The following is a 13,740-nucleotide window of genomic DNA, read 5'->3' on the forward strand; positions in this document are numbered from 1 at the left end:
TCTAGGCTTTTAAAATAAATTCTAATAATTCCAATTAAACAACAATTTATATATTTGAGATTTTTAGGATGTGACATCCGCCCCCAACGCTGTTTCTCTCCCCACCGGTGCCGTCTCTCCCCCCACCGGCGCCGCTTCCCCTCCCTTCTCGCCGGCACGGCACAGCGATGGCGGTGTGTGGTAGAGACAGTGGCGACGGCGCCCTCCCAACGGCGGCGTCGACGGTGATGTGGTGTCAGCGGCGTCGCGGGTGGATCCGTCGGCGGTGGCGGTGACCGCGGACTGATCCGGCAGCCGCGGCTCCCTTTGCCGCCACTCTTCTCCCTCCGGCGGCGGTGAAGGCGCCAGCGGCCACGGGTGGGTTTTTTTTTTTGCAATTTTTTTATCGCTATTGCTAACCAAATCGGATTGCGTAGTGACGAAAATTGGATGCGACAAAAGAAAAATTATGAATCTTTAATTAGTTAAGATTATAGGTATTGATTTAGGATTTGTCTAGTCATATAAGTTAACTTTAGTTGTTTATCGTCTCTTTCGGACCCCTAAGGGAAATGAAATGTTTAACAATAGGCAGGTAGCTGCATTATTGCAGTGTGCTGCTAATGTGCTTGCACTTTATCTTTTCAGTCCTTATAAGCTTCGTGTTGATCTAGTCTAAAATTGATATGCCATTCAGTCAATTGTCGACGGGATAAGTCTTGGTGTGCAGATTTTCCACACTGCACCTTTCAGTAAATCTCTAGCGGAAATGAGATCCAGTCGTCTGGTCCGGTCAATTACGAAACTCCTAAAGGGCGATCGCTCGCTAGGGGCAATCGGGTCGCCTCCCACCCCCCCCAACCCCCCCTCCTCCACATGATTTTCTTTTTTTTGCAACGTATTACTTTTCTATTTTAATAAATTTATGTAAGTTTGTACACATCAAATTTACACATCTAAAGTTTAGAGACCCAAAGTTTATAAATCAAAAGTTTTATATATCCAATTCAAATTTGATTTTGAATTCAAATATTTTTTCTATATAGTATTTCTATACATCTAAAGTTTATAAGACCCAAAGTTTATAAGTCAAAAGTTTAGATACCCGATTCAAATTTGAATTTCAATTATATCCGATTCAAATTTGAATTTGAATTCAAAATATTTTTTATATATAGTATTTTTATACACCTAAAGTTTATAGACCCAAAGTTTATAAGTCAAAAGTTTACATAGCCGATTCAAATTTGAATTTGAATTATATCTGATTCAAATTTGAATTTGAATTCAAATATTTTTTATATACTATTTCTATACATCTAAAGTTTATACACCTAAAGTTTATAGACGCAAAGTTTATAAGTCAAAAGTTTACATACCCGATTCAAATTTGAATTTGAATTCAAATATTAGTTTATAGACCTAAAGTTTATAAGTCAAAAGTTTACATAACCATTTCAAATTTGAATTTGAATTCAAATATTTTTATATATAGTATTTCTATACATTAATTTTTCCAATTTTGTTTTTTTATTTTTTTAAAAAATTATGGTGTAGGAGGAAGAGAAGAAGGGGAGGAGGAAGGGGGGAGAGGAGTGTATATGGGGACATGGGGATCGATCGCCCATTAGCCATGCCCGGTCAATTAGGCCTTGTGTAGTTCCCAAAACAAAAACTTTTCACCTATCATACCGAATGTTTGGACACATGCATGGAGTATTAAATGTGAAAAAGAAACAAATTACACAGTTTGCGTGTAAATTACGAGATGAATTTTTTAAGCCTAATTGCGCCATGATTTGACAATGTGGTGGTACAGTAAACATTTACTAATGACGGATCAGTTAGGCTTAATAAATTTGTCTCGCAGTTTTCTAGCGGAATCTATAATTTATTTTGTTATTAGACTATGTTTAATACTTCAAATGTATATCCGTATATCCGATATGACAACCAAATTTAAAAATTTTCCCCAATTAAGTAAGGCCTTAGTTAAATAATTTTCTCCAACTAAGCAAGTCCTTAGTTGAACATACAAAATCGACTGGCCAGGGTTTACACTAGGCTCTACATACTTCTTCCGCTCGTTGCAATCACAGAAGAATATCAACTTAGATTCGTCTCGGTCTCTTTGGGACACCTAAGGCCCTATTTTGTACTGGCATAATTGACCGGACTCTGTAATAACGACCAGACAGTCTGTTTGGGCTTTCCTCCTCCCTAAACAGTGAACTTACCAACCCAGACGACAGCCACATGATCATCTCTTTGTGTGTTAATTATTGAACGTGCCTACACAGCTAGTGGTAGCTGGTTTGTTTAAATTAGCTACCACTCCATCTATGAGAGACCTTATCCACCTATACTTCAAATAAAATTTTCTCTTAAACTACTCATCCAATCTACGATCCGATTACACCGTTGTGTACGTAACAATTAAATCTTTATAACAAGATCTCACAAGATTATATTTTGATGAAAAATATAAATTACTTTTATAATATATCTAAATTACTTTTAGATTTTCACTAAATTACTTCTTCGACATATAAAAGTAAATTCAATAAAGCTTAAAAGTAATTTACATATATTATAGAAGTAACTTATAATAAAAAGAAAGTAACTTTAATGCATGCCTTTTTTTCATTGGATGTGACTATACAACTAGTGGTAGCTGGTTTGTACTCCATCTAGTGTTTTCTTTCAACTTGAAAAATGCAATAGTATATTTCCGTTTTGTTTTAAGATACTTTTATAATATATGTAAATTACTTTTAAACTTTATTGAATTTACTTTTATATTTATAAGAAGTAACTTAGTCAAATCTAAAAGTAACTTATATATATAATAAAAGTAACTTATGTATATAATAAAAGTAATTTACGAATATAAATATTTTTTCATCGTAATATAATCATGTAAGATCTCGTTGTGAAGATTCAATCGTAACGAACACAATGGTGTAATCGGATTGTAGATCAGATAAGTAATTTCAGAGAAAACTTTATAAGAAGAAAGAAAAATACATGCATGTCTAAGAGGAAAAACAAGCATGCACATCAGCACGTGTAGCAGTTCTTCTCATAAATTGGTTCGTCGCTGGTTAACGCTAAACCGAGAGGTTTAGATTTTACCTTAATTATTATATTACCAGAAAGAAAACCGACGCAGATGCATAGGCAATTTATTGTTCATAACTTAAAAAAAAGCTATATCTCACAATATTCACTATAAAAATATTACCTTATAACAAAAAATATTTATACCAGACCGTAGACTTTATATACTGTATATGATAATACCTATTATATTCAAACAAAAATCACTTTATTATCACTATTCTTCACAAACATACAAATTAATATGGGTCGGTTTTGATTTTTTTTCTTTTATTATACATCTAATTCATTCACGCATGTTCATGGGTAATATATGAAAGAATAATTTTTATTGCCAAAATTATTTGTGCTAATTGTTAACTCTATTTAGATGAGAATGGTATAATTAAAAAGGATATAATGTGGTTCCACATGCCATTTTGGATTGTGCGCACGTATGTACGTACGTATGTATGTTTTTCATGGTGAACAGTAGTCTCTCGTACGTTTGTATTTTTTCCTGGCTTTTTTTGACAAATATTTTCCTGGTGGAACTTCCTGCTGACGACGGCTGTGGCGCAGTCGTTCTTGGCCATGCTTTTTCCACATGAAGGTGTTTACACCTAAATTTGGCACTTAGAATTGAAATAGAGAAATTGCCAAAAGTTTGGAGTTTCTACCGGTTTTCCTCTGAGAAGGCCAGTCTGATCGCCGTGTGCCCGTGTGTGGGCCGGTCAGACCGCCGCTAGTGGGCCGGTCAGACCAGCGGTGTGTAGCCGATCTGACCGGCAGAGTCCGAGCCCAAGACTATTTTGTCGGGTCTCGAGTTTTCCTTGTTTGGGAAGGCATGTTTCAGGTTTCCGTTGGTTTCTATCCCGAGTTGAACATGGAGGAGGGCCTGTAGAGGGCAAGACCAATCCTATATAAGGGACAAGACTGGTTCAATTGTAAACACAATCATACAATCAATCAATAGAATCGTTTTTTCATATTGCTTTTAGTTCTAGTTTAGTTTGTCCATCTTTCTCGATTTGCACTCTAAATCGTCCGCCACCGCTGCGAGAGTGTGACACCTCTTCGTAGGTTTGTCCTGAAAACCTTTCATTTTACTCACGGGATGGGTAGTTATCCATAGTTTCATCTAGATCGGCTCCGCTAGCTGGTTTAGTTTAGCAAAACCCATATTGATTTAGCAATTGCTAGATTAGGGTGGTTGGCAACTCTAGAATCACCGCAAAGTTTTAAGTGCTGCGATCGTACTTATCAACTTGTCATAAAAAAGTTGCCAACGGAAGGCCGACATCTCTTCTTCTTCGCGGCGTGGCTGATCGCCATGACCGCCTTCGTCTACCTCCTCTTGCCGGAGACGAAGGGATTGCCCATCGAGCAGGTCGGGAAGCTGTGGGCGCGCCACTGGTTCTGGAGGAGGTTCGTCGTCCTCGACTCCGGCGACGGCGAGGAGGAAGGCAGAGCCATTAACGCCGACAAGCTCGGAACAATTAAATCAGCTGTGCAGATCACTGATCGAAACTATATGGATGATTAGTAAACCGATTTTTCTCTGAAAACTTTTACCATGAGAAGATCAAGATCTACTGATCCGGCATACTATGCTTAACATCACTGACTGACTATCTAAATTTTTGACTGATCCGGCCATGGTTGTTTCAGAACAGCACTGGCTATATACCCCCCAACACATGTACAGAGTACAGACTGGAAACACATTTTTAGCTGGATTTAAGTATGTAACAATAAATATTTTATTACACATACCAATGCTTAAACAAGCATTTAGTAGTAACTTTTCTTTATTTTAGAGGCCTGACAAGAGTACTACATTATACTCCCTCCGTTCTAAAATATAAGGGATTTTGAACGAATTAAATATTTCCTAATACTACAAATCTGAACATGCCCCTTATCTAGATTTGTAGTACTAGGAAATGTCTCATCTGTCTAAAATCCCTTATATTTTGGGACGAAGAGAGTACATGTATAACATTTTACTTGGAGAAAATACACCTCAAAAATAAACTGATAGAAGTGTACATATGGCAATAGATAGATGCTACCTCACTTCAGACAGGCCAGACATGGTGCCATCGCTCACAACTGATTGGCAATATGAAATAGGTGAGTCCACGCATCGGTTTCGCACCATGTCCGTCGCCATCAACTCTGGAAATGGCAAGTCATGGTTAAGATACTGCATTACATGCCACATGGTTGGCCTTGCAATAGATGATGGGTGTGAGCAAAGCAATCCTAGTTTTAGAGCAAGGCATGCTTCATCATCATCATAGTTATTTTGGAGCTTTGGATCCATTGCCTCAAGAAGTGATCCCTCGTGCCAACGATCAATCACCCAATCTACCAACGTGAACTTGTACTCACTATTCATCCCGTGCTCAATGAGCCTTCGTCCACAAGTAACCTCAAGAACAAATATGCCGAAGGAGAAAACATCGGTGGCGGGTGAAGCCTTACCTGTGTTTGCTAGCTTAGGGGTAAGATACCCTATGGTGCCAACCAGGTGTGTGGTTTGCATGTCGGTGTCATGATCGTATAACCTTGCAAGACCAAAATCACCTAAGCGTGCATTCATCTCTTCATCAAGAAGCACATTGCTAGCTTTAATGTCTCTGTGGATGACAACTTGCTCCCACTCTCCATGAAGGTACCATAAACCAGATGCAACACCCTTGATTATTTGAAACCGTTGATTCCAATCTAAACTAGGACGGGTACTATTACAGTGCAAATATTTATCAAGGCTACCATTTGGCATATAGTCGTAGACCAAGAGAAGTTCACCTTTACGCCGGCAATAACCAAGTAATTGCGCGATGTTCTGATGCCGAAGGTGGCCGATGCTCACAATCTCTGCAACAAATTCTCTTATGCCTTGCCTCGACTCATGTGACACCCTCTTCACAGTAATATGTAGCTTTGATTCAGAAAAGAGACCCTTGTACACCCTTCCAAACCCTCCTGTACCCAACAGGTGCCTATTCTTAAACCCTTTGGTAGTAAAATATAGGTCCTTAAATGAGAACCTATGTAGTCCAAAATCAATTTCCCAATCTTCACGTAGCTCGGCATACTTAAACCGCCTTCGCACAAAGAGGAAGATGGCCAAGCTCACCGCAACGGCAGATGTGGCAGTTGCTATAGGCACAATTGTCAGCAATACCTTGGACCGACGAGAAACTTTTTGAGTTGTACCTCTACGAGGCAAGTCTGGTAGCTGAGCGTTGAGGAAAGATGGAGCTGATCCATTCATGCTGAAGCTCCAGCCTAAGATGTAGTGACTTGTTTCTAGTGGCCCAGTTGCAGCTGACAATCCAACATATGCAACATCTGCCAGCACCGTTGAGAGGTTATAGGACATTGACAGTAGTGGCTTGGTAGGTTTGGCCATTTTGAATGGAGCCAATGCTACATCAATCCGCATTGCCCTTGCGTCATAATCAATCCAATTTGAATCGCCTCGCCACTAATCAAACTCAAGTTCTGGAATCCACCGGTGTTATCATCATAGTATCCTGCCGAAGAAGAATTCACTGAGCGAAGATCACTGATGTCGATGCCGATGTGGTTGCTGTCGATGTCCATAAACTCGTTGTTTCGTACGGTGTCGATCTCGACAGCAAAAACATGGTTGCTCATATTTCCATTGTTTTTGTAATCGAACAGGCCCAGGTGTTGCGCCGCATTTGCTTCGGAGAAGTTAGAGCTCGGGGTGACCAAGAAGGCCATGCCGTCCGTGCCAACCTCACGGTAGGCAGACATGATACCAAACACGATGGACACGGAGAAGGAGTGCAGCGTCGTACCGGGCGATTCGCGAAAGCGGAAAGGAGTTGGATGGAAGGCATGGCCTTTCACCATGCCGGTGCCATTGGTCAGCTGGAGCAATCCCCCTGGCAGCACCATGGCTGCTCCATCGACGGTGAGACTACTGTTGAGGAAGCCGTTGAACACAAACTGGCCATCGTCGACAGCTGTAGTGAAGGATGGAAGAAGACCGATACCGAGCTTGATGATGATGATGATGGAAAATAGTGGAAGAAAGCTCGAACGGTTCATGCCGGACATGGCTCTATGAAAACCTGAGAGAGATATCATTCAGGGAAGAGGTTTACCAACAGGGGGAAGCTGCATTTGTTTCAGTGTGCTGCTATGTGGTTGCACTTGCTCTTCAGTCAATATAGCTTCATGTCAAGTGTGTACGGGTAAATATCTTGTCTGCTACTAGGGCCGTGTTTAGTTTCCCCCTTATTCCTAACTTTCCATCACATCATATCACATCAAAAATTTTCCTACACACATAAACTTCCAACTTTTTTTTCCAAACTCTCAACTTTCTTCAAACTTCCAACTTTTTTCAGGAACTAAACACACCCTAGAAATGGGAGAGGTGGGCACTCTCTTTCTCGAAGAAAGAAAAGAAGTTCATGTCAGAGTCTAAAGCTGTGCTTTGTTTTGTCTAAGTTTGAATTGACCGGGTGTCCCAGTTAGCAGTTTTTCCACACTGCACCTGCAAATTAGTAGCGCAAATGAGAACATAGAAAATCTCCTATGCAGGGTTTAATAGTAAGCTCCCTTCAATCACACAGACACACACACAAAATTCATGCAGCAAAATTATATGGGCAGTGATCTAATGTGAGGATTAATTGGACTTCCTAGATTTTCCTGATTTCTCCTTTTGTAATGAACTTTTGTTAAAGAGTTTTTTTTACTGTCCAACGTACCGCGCGGTACCAGAGTGGTAACAAATGCTGGCCGTTGGATCTGGCCTGATCCAATGGCTGGTTTTGCATGGTACCGCACGGTACCAAAAATGTCTCTTAGGTGGTACCGCATGGAGAAGAGAGTTGGAAGGGTAAAAGAGTAACTTCGTGTGCAATAGATGGGTCTAGATCAAGCGGCTCGAACCCTAGCTATGCTAGATGATTTTTGCCGCCGCCGCTATGTTCCTCTTCCTCACCGCTGCCGCCGTGTTCCTCTGCCGCCGCCGGACTTATTCCTCTTCCGCCACCGCCGAACTTGTTCCTCTTCCGCCGCCGGACTTGTTCCTCTCCCATGCCGCGGCCCTTCTCTTGTTCCTCTCCCGCACTACCGTCGTTCTCTTTTTTCTCTCTCGCGCCGCCGGGAACGACGACTCGAATGCCGTATCCACCCTTGCTCATCTTTTCTCTCCCGATCCTACCCATCCCGGATTCAACGATTAGATGTGTTTTGGTACTACGGGGTGCCGGTACCGCCCGGTACAATCTGCTGGACCGTAGCAATCCTCTTTGTTAAATGTTTTGGTTGCATCTTAGGCTCTGTTCAAATGTTATGGTTCCCAACTCTCCCTCCTCATTTTCCACGCGCACGCTTTTCAAACTGCTAAACGGTGTGTTTTTTTGCAAAAAGTTTGTATACGAAAGTTGCTTAAAAAAATCATATTGATCCATTTTTTTAAAAAAATAACAAATAATTAATTAATCATGCACTGATGGACCGCTCTGTTTTCCGTGCGGGGAAGTTGGGTTCCCAACCCTATCTGACGAACGCAGCCTTAGTTAATTTCAGTATGGTTTTGTCACATTGATGCAATTGTGAGTTCAGTAATAGCTTCTTTTATATTAAAAAATAAGTTTGACCATTTTGGGCACATCAAAAATGATATTTGCTGAAAAAATTATTTTGCAGTATTTTACTTAGGTAATCGTTAATGATATTTTAAGTTTCAAACAACAAAAAAATTGAACGGATGAGGTACTTCGTGAACCCCCTATATGCTCTCTACTCCTACTCTTATAGCGGTGTTTAAAAATCCATGCAAATGAACATTTCAATTTTGAAAGATTAGTAACTATAAATAATTGGATACTATTGCAAGTTGGAATTGAAGGTCTCAAAAGTACGGGTCACAGTCACAACTTACAGACCATAAAAAACTATTATTGTCATGCAATTCACACTGTAGGGTACACCTACCGACCAAATAAGAGTCAAAAGAATTTATATATTTTTAGAAAATGGATTAAAACCTAGTCTCTACATCCACAAGAGATGTACACAATAAGGAGTGAATGGAAAATGACAAACAAAACAAAGGGGTTGCCGGTGGTGGTCGGTGTCAGCGTGACGCCCTCATCAATGTTTGCAGTGGACCGGCCTATTCAAGGGGTGGACGCTGTTCTTCTCCGTAGCTCCCAGGTGCTTGTGCCGTAGGTTACAGTTTTATACGAGCGGAAGATTTTTTTTTTACAAGAGATATTCAATATAATACAAAGTTACGGTTTTTAGAGCAAGTTTTGAACATGAACTCGAAACTCTCTTAAGAAATTTCAGCTGGACAGGGAATCATCTTTAAATTATCTAGAGGGAAGAGGGAGAAGCATAGCGGACTTTCTCACGATGAGCCATCGATAGATGCATCCTTTTTTGGTGGCGACGATATCCAAAGTCTAAACTACGGAAAGAGATTGAGGGATTAGCCTTTTGGTGTTGGGTGGTGATGAGAAGGGGTAGATGGCATGGTTACTTTGGAGGGATGGCTGTTTTGGTCATTGTTCCAAAAATCCATATATATAGTCAATATAAGTTAGCTTTAGTTATCATTCTTATTTTTGAAATATTACAAAATTTTCCATTTTTAGTATATCAAAATCTTTTTTAATAGAAAAAGCTTGGTAGCATTATATTTATGTAACTATTTCTTTTTTTATACAAGAGAATTACATGATCAAAGTTATGCTCTATTGACTCCCAAAAGTATGAAACAACATTTTTCTTTAATTGAATGGAGTAAACTGTCCTCCTGTTTGGTTCAGCTATATATTTGGGTGGTAGCATGTAATTCTTATAGCCGAATATGCGCAATCTAGATAGAAGGCCCATCGAAATTTCAGAATTTAGGGCCTTCCGTTCCATGAGAAGTGAGAACTAAAAACATGGGACAAGCCCACAGATGTTCAATTAAACAACACAAAGCCCATTTAGCTAAAAAGAAAAGAAAAGGGAAAAGATGGAAAAGACAGAAGATCCCAGATACTACCTTTGTTTTCATATAATAGATAGTGGGCACTATTCATTTTCAAACTTTGATCAGTCTTGGCTGTGTACATCGAGGCCGGGTTTTCTAATCCATTATCTAAAAAAAAAAAAAGACTTTGATCCCTCGTCCTTTTTTTAAAAAATAATTACAAATATTACAAAAGATACAAACTGTATTTCATCTTAAATATAACCAAGATGCTCTCATTCGTTGTAGTATAACCATTTAAGAGTAATTATCGATCAAAGTTAAAATAGTACTTCCTCCGTTTTACAATGTAAGTCATTCTAGCATTTTCCACATTCATATTTATGCTAATGAATCTAGATAGATATATATGTCTAGATTCATTAGTATCAATATGAATGTGGGAAATGCTAGAATGACTTATATTGTGAAACGGAGGGAGTAATAGTTATGGTTCAGTTATTGAAAATTGGGGTAGCTTTTTTTAAGCCAAATTAACATGCACATCAGCCTGAACTTTCAGATACAATTGCCTGATCAATCTTCTGAGTACAGGTCTCCCACAGTCAAAACAGACTGCCTGTTCACCTCCGTGAGACTGAGGACATATGGATAGACTGACCAGAGGCCATCGCCTTCACGTTAGAATCGGTTCACCCCCATGAATAGTGGCAGATGGGGACGAACGACGGCTCGAAGATGGAAGAATTCATGGCTTTATCAGAACACAGGAATTTTACAGGATTTTTAAAGGAAATGTTCAGTTCCTCCAAAATTAATTCTTGCTAAAATTTCTCTAATCGGACTAGGCATTTAGTGTGAACAAAAAGAAAAAAAATATGAGTGAGATAACCACAAGTACATATATAATATTGCATACATTAGATTTTCCCTCAACGCTGCTCAATTTTTCTAGCAACTATCAACTATGCACATAACAACTGGAGTAGAACTAACAAAGAAAAACACATGTTGAGAGGCCTATTTCCCATGTGTGTAAATTCTATATTATAAAATTATAAAAATGTTAAGATATGAAGTCCAATTATCTAAAAAAAATCAAGTGGAGGGCTATGCTAAGCCTACTTCGTATTGTCCCAACGGAGGCTTCAGTTGATTTTGACTAAAGTCCATGTTAAGTTTGTCCAAACTTGCATTGAGAGCTTATCTTCCTCCGGAGAGGTCAGTTGATATTGTACCAAAGCTTGTCGACGGTGGCGGAGAAGACACGATGATATGCTCCTGCCCTTCATGGCTTAGGAGTAGTGCCAATACCTCATCTGGGAATGATATATCGCCATCCAAGAATTGCATGACTTGCCTCATGTTGGGCCTTGCACTAGGCAAGGAATGTGAGCATAGCAGCCCTAGCTTTAGTGCTAGGCATGCCTCATCAGTATTGTATTCATTTTGAAGCCTCTTGTCGACGACATCAATAAGTGATTCATTGCGCCAATGCAGAAGCACCCAATCAACCAACATGATAGGGCAATCTTGCTCTTCACTTTGAATAATGGGTCTTCGTCCACATGTCACCTCAAGAAGGAACATGCCGAATGCAAACACATCGGTGAGAACAGAGGCCCTGCCCATGCGTGTTAGCTCTGGAGCTATGTATCCCATGGTGCCAACCACATGTGTAGTTTGTGGGTCACTGCCATGGTCATATAATCTTGCAAGGCCAAAGTCGCCTAGCCGACCATTCATCTCTGCATCAACAAGCACGTTGCTTGCCTTGATATCTCGGTGGACAACAACTTTCTCCCAATCCTCATGGAGATAGAGTAGGCCATATGCAACTCCTTTGATGATGTGGAACCTTTGAGACCAATCTAGGTTTTGTTGGTTATCATGGTTGTGCAAGTATTTATCAAGGCTTCCATTTGGCATATGATCGTACACCAATAGAAGCTCTCCTTTACGTCGACAGTAGCCATGTAGTTGCACAATATTCTTGTAACGAAGGCGGCCAATACTAACAACCTCAGCAATGAACTCCCTCATTCCTTGCCTTGATTCATGTGACACTCTTTTCATTGCAACTTCCGACTTTGATTTTGTAAGCACTCCCTTGTACACTCTCCCAAATCCTCCGATGCCAAGCAAGTGTTTGTCTTTGAACCCTTCCGTAGCATGGAACAAGTCCTTGTAAGAGAACCGGTGAGGACCAAATTCAACTTCCCAATCTTCCCGCAGCTCAGCATACCTCATTTGCCGTCGTCTAAGTACAACTATGCCACTAACAATAGCAAGTACTAATGTTGCAGTAGCTACAGGAAGGATGATTATCAATAACTTGGATTGTGGCTTTGGGCCTAAACGAGGCAGCTTTGGTAGTTTCTTGACATCGATGACCGGAGCTGGTTGGTTCATACCAAAACTACAACCAAGCACGTAGTGATGTGTATCAAGAATACCCGTTGAGGATGAAAAACCAACATATGATTGATTCTTGAGAACCTGTGATAGGTCATAAGTGGTTGTAAGCAATGCCCTTGCTGGTTTGGCCATATTAAGAGGGGCCAAGGTCACACTGATTAACTTCCTCTCACCATTGTAGTCCACCCATACTTGCATTGCATCGAAAAAAGCAAGAGTTAGGTTGCAGAAGGTACCATTCTTGTCATCATAATAGCCAGCGTTGTAGGAATCCACGGACCTAAGATCATTGATGTCGATGCCAACATGGTTGTCGTTGATGTCTTGCATATCGTTGTTTAGAACGGTGTCAAGCTCAACGGCAAAGATATGGTTGCTTGTGTTGCCGTTGTTCTTCTTGTTGAGGAGGCCAAGAAACCGGTTGGAGAAGGCTCTTGAGAAGTTCTTGGTCGGGGAGACGAAGAAGGTGAGGCCCTGCGCGCTCACTCCGGGGGCGATAGAACGGATGGCAAACACGGAGGAGGCAGAGAAGGATCGCACCCTCGTACCATTGGAACCACGCTCGTGGAAGCGCAGCGGTGTTGGGTGGAACGCATGACCTTTGGACTGTGCCGTGCCATTGGTGAGCTGGAGGAGGCTATTTGGGGTGACCATGGCCATACCGTTGACGAGGATGTCGGTGCCGGAGAAGCCAGAGTAGAGGAATCGCTCCTCTTCTCCAGCAGCAGCGAAGAACTTATGGCTGAGAGCAAGGAAGAGAAGGAATGTTTTGGTTATGATTTTGATGCCACCCATTGCTCTAGAAAACGGATGAAGCTAGTTTGCTTCAAGCCATGGTGCAGGTGGTTTGTTGCCTGCAGTTGCATTCTATAATTAAGGCAGAATATATATACAGTAGAAGTTGCACTATTTTATTCCAGTTCTGAACCGTACCTGAGCTGTTTATGACTGTTAATTACTCGATCAACGCTGAAGAATATGGTCATGCAAGTACATTAGTTCAGTCCTTTCAAAATCAGTGACCATGGCTAATCATACACGTTTATGCCTTCTCATAATCTAACTCAACCTGGGAACACGCCATTGGATTAAAATTAAGTTATTTTTGCATCGGAGTAATTTTCTAGTTCGAGTTGAGCTTGAGCTATGAATTAGCATGAGTTGCTCAACTCTGACTGGTCATCACAAATATAACAAATTAGCATTCTAGAGAAAAATGAATGGAACAAACAAGAGACTATCTATCGATGGTTCAGTCT

At 40.5% G+C, this 13,740-nt stretch overlaps 1 pseudogene; it reads right to left on the minus strand.

Annotated features, from left to right (window-relative positions):
• Positions 1-5,149: 5,149 nt before the first annotated feature.
• LOC127779261 (L-type lectin-domain containing receptor kinase SIT2-like) lies at positions 5,150-13,188 on the minus strand (annotated as a pseudogene).
• Between the last annotated feature and the right edge of the window lie 552 nt (positions 13,189-13,740).

The sequence above is a fragment of the Oryza glaberrima genome, chromosome 7 (genome assembly GCF_000147395.1).
Source record: "Oryza glaberrima chromosome 7, OglaRS2, whole genome shotgun sequence".
Taxonomy (NCBI): Eukaryota; Viridiplantae; Streptophyta; class Magnoliopsida; order Poales; family Poaceae; genus Oryza; species Oryza glaberrima.